This window comes from Camelus dromedarius, chromosome 11 (assembly GCF_036321535.1).
Source record: "Camelus dromedarius isolate mCamDro1 chromosome 11, mCamDro1.pat, whole genome shotgun sequence".
NCBI lineage: Eukaryota > Metazoa > Chordata > Mammalia > Artiodactyla > Camelidae > Camelus > Camelus dromedarius.
In genome coordinates, this window is record NC_087446.1 from 56425873 (window position 1) to 56443238 (window position 17366).

At 35.5% G+C, this 17366-nt stretch overlaps 1 protein-coding gene and 1 pseudogene across 6 annotated transcripts in view; both read right to left on the reverse strand.

The window, feature by feature from the left end:
* ATF7 (activating transcription factor 7) overlaps positions 1-17366 on the reverse strand; it is an 81927-nt gene that overhangs the window by 42597 nt on the left and 21964 nt on the right. The gene's annotated exons all lie outside the window — the stretch shown is intronic.
* Positions 14311-14862, reverse strand: LOC105094557 (large ribosomal subunit protein uL24-like; annotated as a pseudogene).

The window sequence follows — 17366 nt, forward strand, 5'->3', positions numbered from 1 at the left end:
GGAAAAACTAAGATTCTGGTATTCCTAGTCCTCGCTTCTTGGTAACAACTCACAATAACAAATTGCAGATTTCAACCATAGTGTGGTAGGCCAATAATGGCTCCTGTGTTAGTTTGCTAGAGCTGACAAAGTACCACAAACCTGGGGCTTAAACAACAGAAATTTATTGTCTCCCAATTTTGGAGGCCAGAGTTTGAAATCAAAACGTCAGCAGGGCTGGTTCCTTTTGAATGACATGAGGGAGAATCTGTCCTAGTTTCTCTCCTAGCTTCCAGTGGTTTGCCAGTTATCTTTGGTCTTTCTTGGTTTGTGGCAGCATAACTCTAATCTCTATTCCTGGGGTGCATGTCTGTGTCCCATTTCTTAATTTTATAAGGACACCATTTGTACTGGATTAGGGGCCTACCCTACTCCAGTATGACCTCATATCAACTAATTACATCTATAATCCTATTTCCAGATAAGGTCACATTCTGAGGTACTTGGGGCTAGGACTTAAACATGTAAATTTAGGAGCACACAATTCAACTCATAATAGCTCCCAAAGATATGTCCATGTCCTAATTCCTAGAACCTGTGAATGACACCTTAGATGATGACTCAATTAAGGGTTCTTAGATGAAGAGGTTATCCTAGATTATACAGTTGGGCCCTCAATGCCAACACAATTATCCTTATAAGAGAGAGGTAAAGGGAGATGCACATAAACAGGAGAAGGTGATGTGAAGACAGAAGCACAGACTGGAGTGATGTGGTCACAAGCCAAAAAATGCTGGTAGTCACCAGAAGCTAGGAGAGGTAAGGAAAGGATTTTTCTGAGAGCCTCCAGAAGACGTGTAGCTTTGTTCATGCCTCGATTTCGAACTTCTGGCCTCCTGAACTCTGGGCATAACAAATACAATAGATATTAAACCAACTATCAATAATCACTTTAAATGCCAATAGTCTAAATATGTCAATTAAAAGAGATTATGAGAGTGGATCAAAAAACAAGACCCAATTATATATTGTTTATAAGAAGTTCACTTTAAATATAAAGACATACATAGATTAAAAGAAAGGGGATGAATAAAGATATATTATGGTAACACTAATCAAAAGAAAGGAGAGTAGCTATATTAATTTCAGACAGAGCAGAATTCAGAGCTAGGAAAGTCATCAGGTATAAAGAGGCATTACATAATGATAAAGGGATAAATACTCCAAAAAGACAAAAAAAAAATTCCTTAATATATATGTGCCTAACCATAGAGTGTCAAAATACCTGAGGCCAAAACTGGTAAAACTGCAAGGAGAAAGAAATGAATCCACTATTATAGTTGGAGACTTTAACACTCCTCTATCAGAAATGGACAGATCCAGCAGGCAGAAAATCAGTATGGACAAAGGTGAATTCAACAGTACCATCAATCAACTGGATATATTGACATCTATAGAATACTTCATTCAAGAACAGCAGATTACACATTCCTCTTAAGTCCACAAAGAAGGAACATTCACCTAGACAGACCTCATTCTGGGCCATATAACATATCTTAACAAATTTAAAAGACTAGAAATCATACAATATCTGCTCTCAGACCACAACAGAATTAAACTAGAAATCAATAGCAGAAAGATAGCTGGAAAAATCTCCAAATACTTGGAGACTAAATAACACATTTCTAAATAACACATCAGTCAAAGAAGAAACAGAAATCTCAAGAGAAACTTTAATATAATTTTAACCGAGTGAAGATAAAAATACAACTGTACCAAAATTTGTGGAATGCACAAAAGTAAGGCTTAGAGAGTAATATATAACATGAATGGATATTTAGAAAAGAAGAATGATCTAAAATCAATAAGCTTTCATTTCAGGAAATTAAAAAAGAAGAGTAAATTAAATCCAAAGTAAGCAGAAAAAAATTAATAAAAACTAGAACAGAAATCAATGAAATTAAAAACAAGAAATCAATACAACCAAAACCTGTTTCTTTGGAAAGAGTAATAAAATTGATAAATCTCTAGGTAAGCTAACTAAGAAAAGAGAGAAGATACAAATTATTAATACAAATGAAAGAGGGACATCACTACAGACTGCATGGACATTAAAGGAAAATAAAGGAATATTATGAACAACTCCATGTCCACAAAATTGATAGCCTAGATGAAATGGACTAATTCCTTAATAGACACAATCTGCCAAAACTCATGCAAGAAGTGGACAATCTGCAAATGACAAATGCTGGAGAGGCTGTGGAGAAAAGGGAACCCTCCTACACTGCTGGTGGGAATGGAGTTTGGTGCAGCCACTGTGGAAAACAGTATGGAGATTCGTCAATAGACTAGGAATAGACTTACCATATGACTCAGGAATCCTGCTCCTGGGCATATATCCAGAAGGAACCCTACTTCAAAATGATACCTGCACCCCAATGTTCATAGTAGTACTATTTACAACAGCCAAGACATGGAAACAGCCTAAATGTCCATCAACAGATGACTGGATAAAGGTGTCGTATATTTATACAATGGAATACTATTCAGCCATAAAAACAGACAACATAACGCCATTTGCAGCAACATGGATGTTCCTGGAGAATGTCATTCTACGTGAAGTAAGCCAGAAAAAGAAAGAAAAATACTATATGAGATTGCTCATATGCGGAATCCAAAACAAAAACAAAAACAAAAACAAAAACAACATAAATATAAAACAGAAACAGATTCATAGACACAGAATACAAACCTGTGGTTGTCAAGGGGGAGAGGAGTGGGAAGGGACAGACTTCAAAACGCAGAATAGATAAACAAGATTATACTGTATAGCACAGGGAAATATATACAAGATCTTGTGGTAGCCCACAGTGAGAAAAAAAAATGTGACAGTGAATATATGTATATTCATGTATAACTGAAAAATTGTGCTCTACACTGGAATTTGACACAGCATTGTAAAATGACTATAATTCAATTAAAAATGTAAAAAAACTAGGGGGAAATAACATATAAAATAAAAGCAAAAGAAAGTATAAAATTAATTGTTAAAAAAAAAAAGAAGTGGACAATACGAATGGGCCTATATCTATTAAATAAATTGACTCAATAATTAACAACCTTCCAAAACAGAAAGCACCAGGCCCAGATGGGTTCACTGGTGAATTCTAGTAAATACTTAAGGAATAAATTAGACCGATTCTCTATAATCTCCTCTAGATGATAAAAGCAAAGAAAATACTTCCTAACTTATTCTAAAGGCCGGCATTACTCTAATACCAAAATCAGACCAAGAAAAGAAGACTACAGACCATTTTTTCATGAACATTGATGCAAAAATCCTCAACAAAATATTAGTAAATCAAATCCAACAACGTATTAAAAGAATTATACACCACAACCAAATGGGATTTATCTCAAGTATGCAAGACTCGTTCAACATTAGAAGATTAACTGATGTAATCCCTTACATCAGGCTAAAGGAGAAAAACCACATTATCATATCAATAGATATAGAAAAAAACATCTGACAAAATCCTACACTCATTCATGACAAAAATTCTCAGCAAACTAAGAATATAGAGGAGCTTCATTAACTTGATAAAGAACATCTACAAAATACCTACAGCTAACATTATACTTTATGGTGAAAAACTCAAAGCTTTCCTTTTAAGATTAAGAACAAAGCAATGATGTCCCCTCTCACCACTCCTTTTCAACATTGTACTGGACATCTAGCTAATGCAGTAAGACAAGAAAAGAAACGAAAAGACATACAAATTGAGAAGGAAGACATAAAACTGTCTTTGTTCACAGATGACATGGTCATCTACATAGAAAATCCAAAAGAATCAACAAAAAACTCCCAGAATTAATAAACGATTATAGCAAAGTTGCAAGATATAAGGTTAATATACAAAAGTCAGTTGTTTTCCTATATACCAGCAATTAAAAAGTGGAATTTGACATTAAAAACACAATGCCACTTACATTAGTACCTCTTCAAATTAAATACTTAAGGTATAACTAACCAAAAATGTACAAGAGCTACATAGGGAAAATTATAAAACTCTGATGAATGAGGTGGAAAGATATAGGTCAGTGGTAGAGTGCATGCCAGCATACACAAGGTCCTGGATTAAATTCCCAGTACCTCTGTTTAAAAAAGAAAAACAAATAAATAAAACTCAAATTACTTCCCCCATTAAAAAAAAATGAAAACTTTGATGAAGGAAATCAAAGAACTAAATAAATCGATATTTATTGTCAGATCTCCCCAACTTGATCTACAGATTTAATACAGTCCCAGTCAAAATCCAAGCAGTTATTTTGTGGATGTCTAAAGTTTGTATGGAGAGGCAGAAGACCCAGAATATCCAAGACAATACTGAAGAAGAACAATGTTAATGGACTGACACTACCTGACTCCACGATACAGTATAAAGCTATGGTAATCAAGACAATGTAGTGTTGGTGAAAGAACAGATTAAAAGATCAATGTAAGACAACAGAGAGTCCAGAAACAGACCCATATAAATATAGTCAACTGATCTTTAACAAAGGAGTAAAGGCACAAAGGCATTTTTCTCAAGTGCATATGGAATATTCTCTAGGATACATCACATGTTAGACCACAAAACAAGTCTTAATAAATTAAAAAACTGAAATCATATCAAGCATATTTTCTGACCACAATGATATAAAACTAGACATCAATCACAAGATAAAAACTGGAAAGTTCACAAATATGTGGAGATGAACCACACTACTGAACAACCAATGGGTCAACAAAGAACTCGAAAGAGAAATCAAAAAATACCTTGAGGCAAATGAAAATGTAAATATAATATACCCAAACTTACGGGATGCAGCAAAAGTAGTTATAAAAGGGAAGTAAACAGTAATAAATGCCTGCCTAAAGAAACAAGAAAAGTCTCAAATAAGCAACATAACTTTACACTTCAAAGAACTAGAAAAAGAACAAATGAAGCCTTAAGTGGAAGGAAATAACAAAGATCAGAGCAAAAATAAATGAATTAGAGACTAAAAAGGCAATAGAAAAGATTAATGAAACCAAGAGCTGGTTCTCTGAAAAAGTAAATGAAATTGACAGACCTTTAGCTAAAATAACCCAGATAAAGACAGAGGACAAAATAAACAAACAAACAAACAAAATAAATGAAAATCAGAAGTAAAAGAGGAGATAATACAATTGGTATCTTAGAAATATGAAGTATCATAAGACACTACTACAATTATTAGCCAAAAAATTGGACACCCTAGAAGAAATAGATAAATTCCTAAAAATACACAACCTCCCAAGACTGAGTCATGAAGACATAGAAAATACGAAGAGGCGGTTTACTAGTAAGGAGATTGAATCAGTAATCAAAAACCTCCCAACAAACAAAAGTCCAGGACAAGATGGCTTCACTGGTGAACTCTATCAAACATTCAAAGAAGAATTAATACCAATCCTTCTCAAACTTCCAAAAAAATGAAAGAGGAGGGAACACTTCCAAACTCATTTTACAAGGCCAGCATTACCCTCATACCAAAACCAGACAAAGATACCACAAGAAAAGAAAGTTATAGGCCAATATCATCCCTGATAAACATAGACGCCAAAATCATCAACAAAATGTTAGCAAATAGAATTCAACAGTACATTTAAAGGACCATATACCATGATCAAGTAGGATTTATTTCAGGGATGCAAGGATGGTTCAACATCTAAATCATTCAATGTGATACACCACATTAACCAAATGAAGGATAAAAAGCATCTGATCACCTCACTAGATCCAAAAAAAGCATATGACAAAATTCAACATCCCTTATGATAAAAATTCTCAACAAAGTGGGTATAGAGAGAATATACCTCAGTATAATAAAGGCCATATATAACAAGCCCACAGCTTATGTCATACTGAACTATGAAAAGCTGAAAGCATTTCCTCCAACATCAAGAACAAGACAACGATGTCCACTCTTAACACTTTTATTCATAATATTGGAAGTCCTAGCCAGAGCAATTAGGCAAGAAAAATAAATAAAAGGCATCTAAATTGGAAAGGAAGAAGTAAAACAATCACTATTTGCCAATGATATGATATTACACATAGAACACCCTAAAGACTCCACCAAAAAATTCTTAGAATAAATTAACTCAGCAAAGTTTCAGGATACAAAATCAATATATAAAAATCAGTTGCATTTTTATACACTAATAATAAACTATCATAAAGAGCAATTAAGAAAATAATCCCATTCACAATCACATCATAAAGAATAAAATACCCAGGAATAAATTTAACCACAGAAGTGAAAGACATGTATGCTGAAAACTCTAAGACAATGATGAAAGAAACTGAAGAAGACACAAATAAGTGGAAAGATATTCATGCTCATGGACTGGAAGAATTAATATTACTAAAATGTCCATACTACCCAAAGCAATCTACAGGATCAACGCAATTCCTACCAAAATTCCAATAGCATTTTTCACAAAAATATAATAAACAATCCTAAAATCTGTATGAAATCACAAAAGATCCCAAACAGCCAATGCAATCTTGAGAAAGAACAAAGCTGAAGGCATCACGGTCCCTGATTTCAAAATATATTACAAAGCTATTGTTATCAAAACAGTATAATATTGGCATAAAAACAGACACAAATATCAATGAAACAGAATAAAGAGCCCAAAGTAAATCCATGCATACATGGCCAATTAATTTACAACAAAGGGGCCAAGAATATACAACGGGGGAAGGACAGTCTCCTCAATAAATGGTGTTGGAAAACTGGACAGCCACATGCAAAAGAATAAAACTGGACTACTATCTTATACCATATACAAATGCTAACTTGAAATGTATTAAAAACTTGAATTTAAGACCTGAAACCATAAAATTCTTGAGGACAAAACATAGGCATAAGCTCCTTGCCATCCATCCTGGTGACTTTTTTTTTTTTTTTTTTTTTTGATCTGACACCAAAAGTAAAGGTAACAAGAGCAAAAATAAACAAGTGGGACTACATCAAACTAAAAAGCTTCAACCATCAATAAAATGAAAAGGCAACCTACTGAATAGGAGAAAATGTTTACAAATCATGAATTCAATAAGAGCTTAATATCCAAAATAAAGAACTCATATACCTTAGTGTCAAAAACCCAAACAATTCAATTAAAAAAATGGCAGAAGATCTGAATAGATATTTTTCCAAAGAAGACATACAGATGGCCAACTGGTACACAGAAAGATGTTTAATAATACTAATCTGTATCCATGGATACAGAGGGCCAATCATACGTGGAATCTTAAAAAACAAACAAAACAAAACCTCACTAAGCTTATAGATATAGAGAACTGATTGGTGGTTACCAGAGATGGGGGGTGGGTGGGCAAAATGGGTCAGGAGGGTCAAAAGGCACAAACTTTCAGTTATAAAATAAATAAGTCAGGGGATGTAGTGTACAGCATGGTGACTATGGTTAATATATTACATATGTGAAAGTTGCTAAGAGAGTAAAAGTTCCTATCACAAGAAAAAAAATTCTGTAACTATGTATAATGATGAATGTTAACTATATTTATTGTGTGATCATTTTGCAATATATATAAATATCAAATCATTATGTTGTACAAAACTACAATGAGATATCACCTCACAACAGCTAGAATGGTCATCATGAAAAAGTCGACAAACAATGAATGCTGGAGAGGGTGTGGAGAAAAGGCAACCCTCCTACACTGTTGGTGGAAATGTTAATTGGTGCAGCACTATGGTAAACAGTATGGAGGTGCCTTAAAAAACTAAAAATAGACTTACCATATGATCCAGCAATCCCACTCCTGGGCATATACCCAAAGAAAAATATAATTCAAAAAGACACATGCATCCCAATGTTCATAGCAGCACTATTTACAATTGCCAAGACACAGAAACAACCCAAAATGTCCATCAACAGGTGACTGGATAAAGAAAATGTGATATATATACACAATGGAATACTACTCAGCCATAAAAAATAAAGTAATGCCATTTGGTGGGGGTAGGGTGCAGGATATAGCTCAGTGGTAGAGCATGTGCTTAGTATGCACAAGGTCCTGGGTTCAATTCCCAGTACCTCTATTAGATAAATGAATAAATGAATAAATGAATGAATGAATGAATGAATAAACCTAATTGCCTCCCCTTACCAAAAAATAAAAAATAAAAAATAAATGCCATCTGCAGCAACATGGATGGACCTGGAGATTGTCATTCTAAGTGAAATTAGCCAGAAAGAGAAAAAAAAATGCCATATGATATCACTTATATGTGGAATCCAAAAAAAGGGGACACAAATGAACTACTTATTATTTATAACTTAGCTGACTGATTTCTTGAATATGTGTAAGCACATTTGACTGTCCTTTATGATTGGATTACTGTATTCTGTTGATTCTTACTTTGTGGTTGGCTTTATTCCTTTGATAACTAGGTAAGTTTAAGAAGCTAAGGCTCTAAACTGTTCCTAGAAATAATGAACAGTACATATATGTAAATTTTAAAATAGTATTATCTCTCAATGAGTCGCTCTTCCTAGAATAAACTTTGTTTACCCCCCAAAAATCATTATGTTGTACACCTGAAACTAACACAATGTCATATGTCAATTATACCTCAATTTTTAAAAAAAGGAGCAAATACAATGGAGTAAAAATAATCTTCTTGACAAATAGTGCTGGGACAACTGGAAATCCACATGTAAAAAGTGAATCTAGACCCGGACTTTAAACCTTTTGCCTAAATTAACTCAAAATGGATCACAGACATAAATGTAAAACACAAAACTATAAACTCCCAGAAGATAACACGGGAAAAAAACCTAGGTAATCTTGGATTTGGCAATGACTTTAGATACAACACCAAAGGCACAATCCATGAAAGGAATAACTGTTAAGCTAGACTTCATTAAAATTAAAAAACTTCTCAAGAGAATGAGAAGGCCTGGGAGAAAGTACTTGCAAAACACACATCTGATACAAGACTGTTATTCAAAATACACAAAGAACTCTTAATACTCAACAATAAGGAAACAAACAACCCAATTAAAAAATAGGCAAAAGCTCTTAACAGACATTTTGCCCAAAGATACACAGACAGCAAATAAACATACGAAGAGACGCTCAACATTGTATGTCATCAGGGAAATGCAAATTGAAACAACAATGACATACCACTACACATCTATTCTATTGGCTAAAATCTGGATCACTGACAACACCAAATGCTGACAAAGGTGTGAAGCAACAGGAACTCTCATTCGTTGCCAGTGGGAATGCAAAATGGTAGAGCCATTTTGGAAGACAATTTGGCAACTTCTTACAAAAACAAACATATTCTTACCACACGATCTAGCAATCATGCTCTTTGGTATCTATCCAAAGGGGCTGAAAACTTATGTCCACACAAAAACTTCACATAGATTTTTATAGCAGCTTTATTTATACCTGCCAAAAATTGAGAGGGGAGGGTGTAGCTCAGTGGTAAAGTGCATGTTTAGTATGCAAGAGCTCATGGGTTCAATCCCCAGTACTTCTGTTAAATAACAATAAATAAATAAATAAACCTAATTACTCCCCAAACCAAAAACAAAACAAAAAAAATTATAATTGGCAAAAATTGGAAGCAACCAAGATATCCTTCAGCAGGTGAATGGATAAATAAACTGTGGTATATCCAGACAATGGTATATTATTCAGCACTAAAAAGAAATGAGGTATTAAGCCATGAAAAGACGTGGAAGCTTAAATGCATTTTAAGTGAAAGATGGCAATCTGAAAAGGCTACATACTGTATGATTCCAACTATATGGCTTTCTGGAAAAGGCATATAGCTCTGGTGACAGTATAAAGATCAGTGGTTACTGGGAGTAGAGAGGTAGGGGGGAAAGATGAATAGCTGGAGCAAAGAGGATTTTTAGGGCAGTGAAAATACTCTATATGATAATATAATGATGAATACATGTCATTATATACTTGTCCAAACCCATTGAATGTACAACACCAAGAGGGAACTCTAAGGTAAGCTATGGACTGTGGGAGATTATGATGTGTCAGTAGAGGTTCATTAGTTGTAACAAATGTGCCACTCTGGTGGGGAATGTTGGTAACAGGGGAGGCTATGTATGTGTGGAGGCAGAGAGTATGTGGGGAAATCTCTGTCCCTTCCTCTCAATTTTGCTGTGAATCTAAAATTGCTCTAAAAAAGTCTTTAAAAATGTTTAAGAAAAATCACCAAGGAAAAATATACAGCTTATTACAAGTTCATTGTCATAGGGTGCTCAGAAAAAGCCTGAAAAATTAAGCCTTAAGTAGAGTACTTATTGCTTATATTTCTAATGTTAAGACAGAAAAGCATGGCAGAGCAGAAAGTCCAGCTACCGAACAAGAATTGTCGTCTCTTTGACAGAGCTCCAATCCAATTATGCCCTAGCCACTGATTTTTCTATCACCATTTCCTCTTTGTTTCAGAGACAGCATCCACGACCTTTTGTTCATGTGGTGGAGGAAAATATTGCTTCCCAGAAAGGCTTAGCCCGCTGCATTTTACTAGATCAAGAAAAAACAAAAAGCCATCCGACTCTGACAAGCTGATTACTGTCTATGGAGGAGCAAAATGCTTCCCTTAGGACTAAGAGAATAGCCAACAAGGTACAATATGTTCAAACCTTTAACCACTGCTCTGCCATGAGCTGCTACATATGTGCACACAACTCTCTCTCCTCTGAGCATTCACATGCGTAACTGAAAGTGCAAGCCTCCATAAGGCCTTGTCTGGCTATAGCTTCAAATGCATATACAGTGAACGAATGCTGAAATAGTCTCCCCTTCTCGCTTTTGCAATTATCTAGGTAAAATTTAAAAGGGAAGAAAAGGAAGGGCTGAAGAGGGAATAGCTAAATTGTTGAATCTAATATGGTACCCTATAAAACATACTTAGACACCTAGACTCCTGAAAATTTTAGGTAACTTTTATTGTCCTCTCTCAGTACTAAGTGGGCTACAGTCTTTTCCTTAGTCCTAAGAAATACCTGAAACTGAAGTAAAATGACAACTGTCTGAAGTTATAAACATAAAACAGTGAACAAATTAATGCATACAGATTGCCACTGTGTAAAAAAAATGATGCTCACTGAAGTGATAGATGTCTGTACTACTATCTGCCCACTCTGGTATTATACAGCTAACTCCACCTACACACCACAACTGAGATCTTTAAAACTTGATTTCACTTGATTCAAATAACTTTTAGTAGTGAAAAGTTTGTTGTTGTTGTTGTTGTTGTTGTTCTGGTCAGTAAGCTTGAGAACAGAGACACAAAAAGGAGGTAACTGAAGCTAGCATTGAAATGGAGGACCTTTCTCTTTTTTAAAATAATCATCCATTCTATTAAGTTGTCATGGTCTATCTGATAATCTCTTAAGAGCCAAGTTTGTAGTTTGCTCAGTGGGTTGCTGCTCTGAATCACTTTTTTTTTAAATTAAATATTTACAGTTTTACAGAAACATTCAGCAGGACACACACACACATTTATACGCACAACTGATTGGCTTGTCGGAGGCATCCAGCAAAGTAAACAAGAGATCTTTGGAAACCTAGAGTAATCATTTTGGTAGTTTGTGACCTTGCCCAAAGAGGCATTCTCAGCTCTGAGGCCAAGAATTTGACTTCATGGTCAGAGGTAGAAAAGACGAGATTCCAGTCAGATATTTCCTGCACTTGAATGCAGAATTAGTTTTACATATTCCACAGTTATATAATCATTATCAGAATCAAGAAGGAAATGTATATTTTAAAAAACTTTCCAGTAAAAGATAAAGATATTCAGACAAAACATACAAAGAATACCTTAACTAAAAATATCAACTATAAGACTCTCCAATCTCTTTTGATCCTTTATGTGTACTTCTACGTATTTTTATCACAAATTATTTCACATAAATATTTCCATATATCTACTTAGCCATATTCTTTCACTTCCAATGATAAATGAAATGTCCACTGCATCAACACACCACAGTTCATAAGAGAAAAGGAAAGAGCAGATATGTGGAAGTGCTGCTATGAAGTCGAAGAAGGAAAATTGTGAGATGTGAGTGGAGAAGAATTCTAGTATTTAACAGTTAAGATCCTCCATATGTAGTCATATGTCCAAAAAGTCAGAGAATAAGCAAGTTAGCAATCACAGGGCAGATCATACATCTCACTACACTGGTAACATACTCCTAATCATATCCTGATCTCACCTTAGTCATATTTCCTCTTATTACCAATCAGTACAGCAGCCACAATCACAAAAGCCCCACTGCTACATGGCACTATGTAAAGCAAGACAGCCAAATACCATCCTTTGCATTTGGGAGAATATAGGCATAAAACTAAGACAAGGAAGGGAATATGAAGCAGGAAGTGACCCAGTCTAGAATTCACAAAGATGATACCACAATGTTTCTTTGGGCCTGTTAGCGGAGAATGCTGAAGCTATGATTTTTAGGTCACAGTTTTCTAGTTCTGTCTACATTTCTGGTTGGTCAAAAATTAGTTTTCTTTCCTATCTTAAAACCATGTCCCTGCTACTAAACAGTGGTTGTTTACCTCACAGAGAGTTAGATACATCTCAGCAGCATTTCTAGGCAGATAAAAAACATTACAGATTAATAAGACTAAGGCAGTTGCAGAGAGGGCTCTTCATTTTAGTAAGAATTCTTATCTTTTTGTACAGGCAGACTCAGCTGTTGACCCAGCTCTCTGGTATGGCAGCCAGACGTCTCTCTAGATCAGAAACAAACTATAGCCAGGACTTAAGTGATTGCATTTGGGCCATTTACCACCACTACTTACAACACATTTTTTTTTTCTATGCTAGATGTGCATATTTACATATGTATGGAAAAGAATAAGGAAGCAATTTATCCCAATAGAAGTGCTGGTCTGAAGTCTGTCTCAGTTTGTATTGCAGCTCCATCACACACACAAAAATTTTTTTAATGGAGGTACTGGGGATTAAATCCAGGACCACGTGCATGCTAAGCACATGCTGTACCATAGAGTAATTACCCTCCTCCTACAAAATATTATATGACCTTGTACAAGTTATTTAACCTCTCTGAGCCTTCATTTTCTCAATTATAAAATGGAGATAACATTATATCCTCCCTCAGGGGATTTCTAGGGTTAAATAAAATAGTATCTGTTAGTACTTCTGAACAATACATAAGAGCTCAGCTTGCTTTAGTTATTGTTGCTGTTGCTGCTATTATCGTTATCATGACATTGATAAAGCCAAATAATTCTCTTCGTATTTTGTTCTCTCCCATTTCCCCCATATGATCCCCAGGTGGCATATAATTTTCCTATACATTATATCTTTATTATTGTATTATCTAATTATTTTATTTTGGTGAGGGGGGATTAAGTTTGTTTTACTTTTTTAGAGGAGGTACTGGGAATTGAACCCAAGACCTTGTGCATGCTAAGCACGCACTCTAACACTTGAGCTATACCCTCCCCTCTTTCCTATAGATTATATAAACACATTTCCTCTAAATTGTAGATGTATGTAGGCATACATAAGATGCTGGCCTGCACTAATTAATGTTAATCCTGAACGCTATGCTATAGAGCTATGCTATAGAGTTCATTTTTATCATAGTCAATTCAGTTCAGTAAGTAAGGAAATTAAATTAGTATTGAGGCCAAGACTGGAAGCTTCTCATATGAAGCCAAATTTAAAACATAAAGAGTCAACATCTCTATGAAAAGAGATCTTACCCAATAACAGGGAGTTAACTTTCCAAGTAGACAGGAAACTTGAATCCTAGAACTAAAGAAATCAGGTCACTCCTTTTCTCCCACATTTTATCAATCTAAAATTTTCAGGCCAGGACAAGGAGGAAATGTCTCTTTCTACCCAAAGAGAATTAAGTTGTTTCTAGTGTTTACTTGGGCCCTTCTTAAGATTTATACTTCTCAACTAGCTCCTAGCAGAAGGAAGTTGAGATAGCCCAAAAACAAAACTAAGAAATAAATCTGTTTATCTTTGACATCTCATAAGTTGCCATGTCTCCTTTGCTCAGAGTCCATTCCTCCTAAGCCAGTCCTCATCTGCTAACCCCTAAACCTTTGAAAACTTATATTTCTTTATGTAGTCAATTTCACATCTGTGGTTAAACTAATTCATACTAAAGTGTGAATGACAGCTCCCATATTTTTCTGTTAACATTAATTTACATGAATCTTTAATTAATACAGAAGTACAGGAGTTTATTTGAACTGATTTTTTTTCTTTCATTTTAACAGTTTTTAATGAAAGCTGTATACAAGATTACTTTATTCCTGCATCTTTTCAATTGTTTCTTCCTTGTATTTGCCCTTTTCCTTTCCTACTTGGCAAGACTTGGCTTTACGTTCGAGGATCTTTTTGTGGTCTTTGTCCAGTTTTAGTCTGGTGATAACCACCTTGCTGGGGTGAATGCCCACGTGGACAGTCATGCCATTTGCTTTCTCCCGCTGCACTTGTTCAATGTAGATGACATATTTCTCCCTGTAAACCTGGACTACTTTGCCAATCTGTTGCCCTTTGTAGTGCCCTTGTACAACCTGAACTTCATCATCCTTTCAGATAGGCATGGATCGAACATTGTACTTCTGTCTCAGCTCTTTGGAAACAGGAGAAGACATAATCTTTCTGTGAATGTGGGAAGGTGCATTGAAATGCCTTTTACGGTTCCTGCTTCGGTCAGAAGTCACGAAGGGATTGAACTTCATTTTGGCCGCTGGCATTTCAGCGATGGCCACGAAAGGGAAGAGCTGATTTTTTTCAATTACATATAAGGCTGCCCATGAGAGGGAGGGAGAAGAGACATCATTGTCCTCAACCTCAACAGAGGAAAAGGGATTACAGGCTTTACTTCCTCTCGTCTTGCCTGGCCCTAATATCTTGACTCCCCAGATATAGCCCATCCAGTGTTCATTCTGTCCTTGTTCCCAATATCTAGAATGAGTAAAACTGTCACCAGGCAAGCCAAAAACCTTAACATCAGAGAGACTCCCAGTAGAGACAAAAGGCTGGCCACCTAAATCTCCCTAGATTGAGTTTTGTATTTTTAGAGAGACAGAGCTGTGACCTCACCAGTCTTAATTTTCTCTCTTCCTTTCTCCAGCTATTCCCAATCACATGGTTATCTGCTCATAACTTTAAAAAATTAGAGGACTGCATGATTCTAACTATATGATATTCTGGAAAAGGCAAAACTATGATAGTAAAAAGATCAGTGGTTACCAAGGGTTGGGGTGGGGTAGAGGGGATGAACAGGTGGAACAACTGGGGATTTTTAGGGCAGTGAAACTATTCTGTATGATACTGTATCGGAAGATACATATTATTATACACTTTGTCAAAATCTATAGAATGTACAACAAAGAGTGAACTCTAATGTAAACTATGGACTTCAGTTAATAATAATGTATCAATATTGACTCATCAGCTATAACAAATGTACTACACTAATACAAGATGCGGGGGTTGAGGGTGGAACATGGGGTGGGTGTGTGGGAACTCTGTACTTTTCTCTCAGTTTTTCTGTAAATGTAAAATTGCCCTAAATGATAAAGTCTACTAACTTTTTTTTTAATTAGAGGAAACACTGATTTATAATAATCCCCACCAGGTACACGGCTAATAAGAGCCAAGATAAGTAGTACAAGAGAAAAGCCAAAAGTAAAAAATTAAGACTATAGGGCTTGATCTCAAACTGGAGAGGACAGTGACTAAAGACAAGGAAAGAGACCTGAGGAAGTGAGAGAAGGAAAGACAACTCTTGTAGCATTTTTATAGTGGCTGGTGTGCAAAACACTAATGTTATCTCCCTCAGAGAAAGACAAGAGACGCCAAGCTTATATGCGGCACTGAGATACTCAGCAGAAAAATCACCACCATTAAGCCTCTGGCATACTTACGAGTGTCACCCTGAGGCCTCTCCCTGTGGCTAAGAAATCAGAGCTTGTCACTATAACCAAGTCTGCAACCTGTTCTGGTGCCAATCTTTATAGTAGATTGAGGTATTTTTCAGGAAAATCAAGGGATAATTGCCCAGTATCAAAAGAAGATCTGACCCTTGGGAGGAGAAAAGAGGCGTTCCTTTTGCCACAGATGATTCTCTCTGGAATAACATAAATGGTTCTTAGAGAGACTATGTATCTGATAAGCAGAGCTGCAACTCTGACAGCCAATCTGCTGAATGCTGAACAGAACTCAGCTTTCTACAGTGACTCAAAGGACACAGCAAGGCTGCAGATTTATTCTGCTGACTTTCCCTGCAGAGCTACTCAAGTTTTTCAAAGGCAAAAGGGAAGAACTCTTTCTTTCCAACCCAGGGAATTGCAAATTCCACCTGGGATCTAAAGCCAGAACTGTGTTTGCTCAAAATCTGACATCATCAATGTGAACAACAAGATTTAAAAGCTGGAATGATGACTGGCAATTTTAGCCTTTAGAGCAGAAGCTGGTTTAGCTCTTCAATCTGCCGGCAGAATCAGCAGCCACACAGGGCACGTGGTGTGCCAGACTGGGAATGGGCTAATTTCACAAAATTCATTCTCATTCTCTGTACTTTCACATGACAACTGCAAATAGTCCAGGTTCTTACCAAAGCACAATCTTAGGTAGCATACCTCACTGCATGAAGACATTTCAAAGTAAAAACACAAAGGCATCATCACAAAGAGATAAATCCCAAAGCTTCCATCTTTTTTCCATGAAGCTTTCCTTCTTAAAATCCTTTCCTTAACCTGATACTGATAATTATATGAGAAAACTTAAAAAAACAACATTTATCTATAGCAAACTGTTAATAGCAGCATTTCTCCCTCACAATTTGTATGTCGCTTCCTCAAGATGAGATTTTAAAATGAGAAAAGCTTTCTACATACCCTAAGTCGAAAGTAACAACCACATGCTGATTTATAGGCCTGTCCCTCTGTGGTTAAATTCAACCCTCAACAGACAAAAGAAAACTAGGCTTGAAAGTTAAAAGATACCTGATTTGTTCAAAACCTTTTTTATGTTATGATACACAAAGATTAAAAAAAAAAAAACCTAACATTTAGAGGTAGTCAGTTTTATTTTGATTTGTAAAAAGATGCATTGCTGTACTGAGCAAGTACTTGAAAATAAGTACTGGAGCAAGGGAATTAATAATAACAAAATATAGCACAGAAAATTATAAGCAGAAAACCAGAATAATGCTGTTCCCCCAAAACAAAATACATAACCATTTTTAGAAAAATGAATAAAAAGAGGACAAAAATAAATGTTTTGCTCTATAAATAATA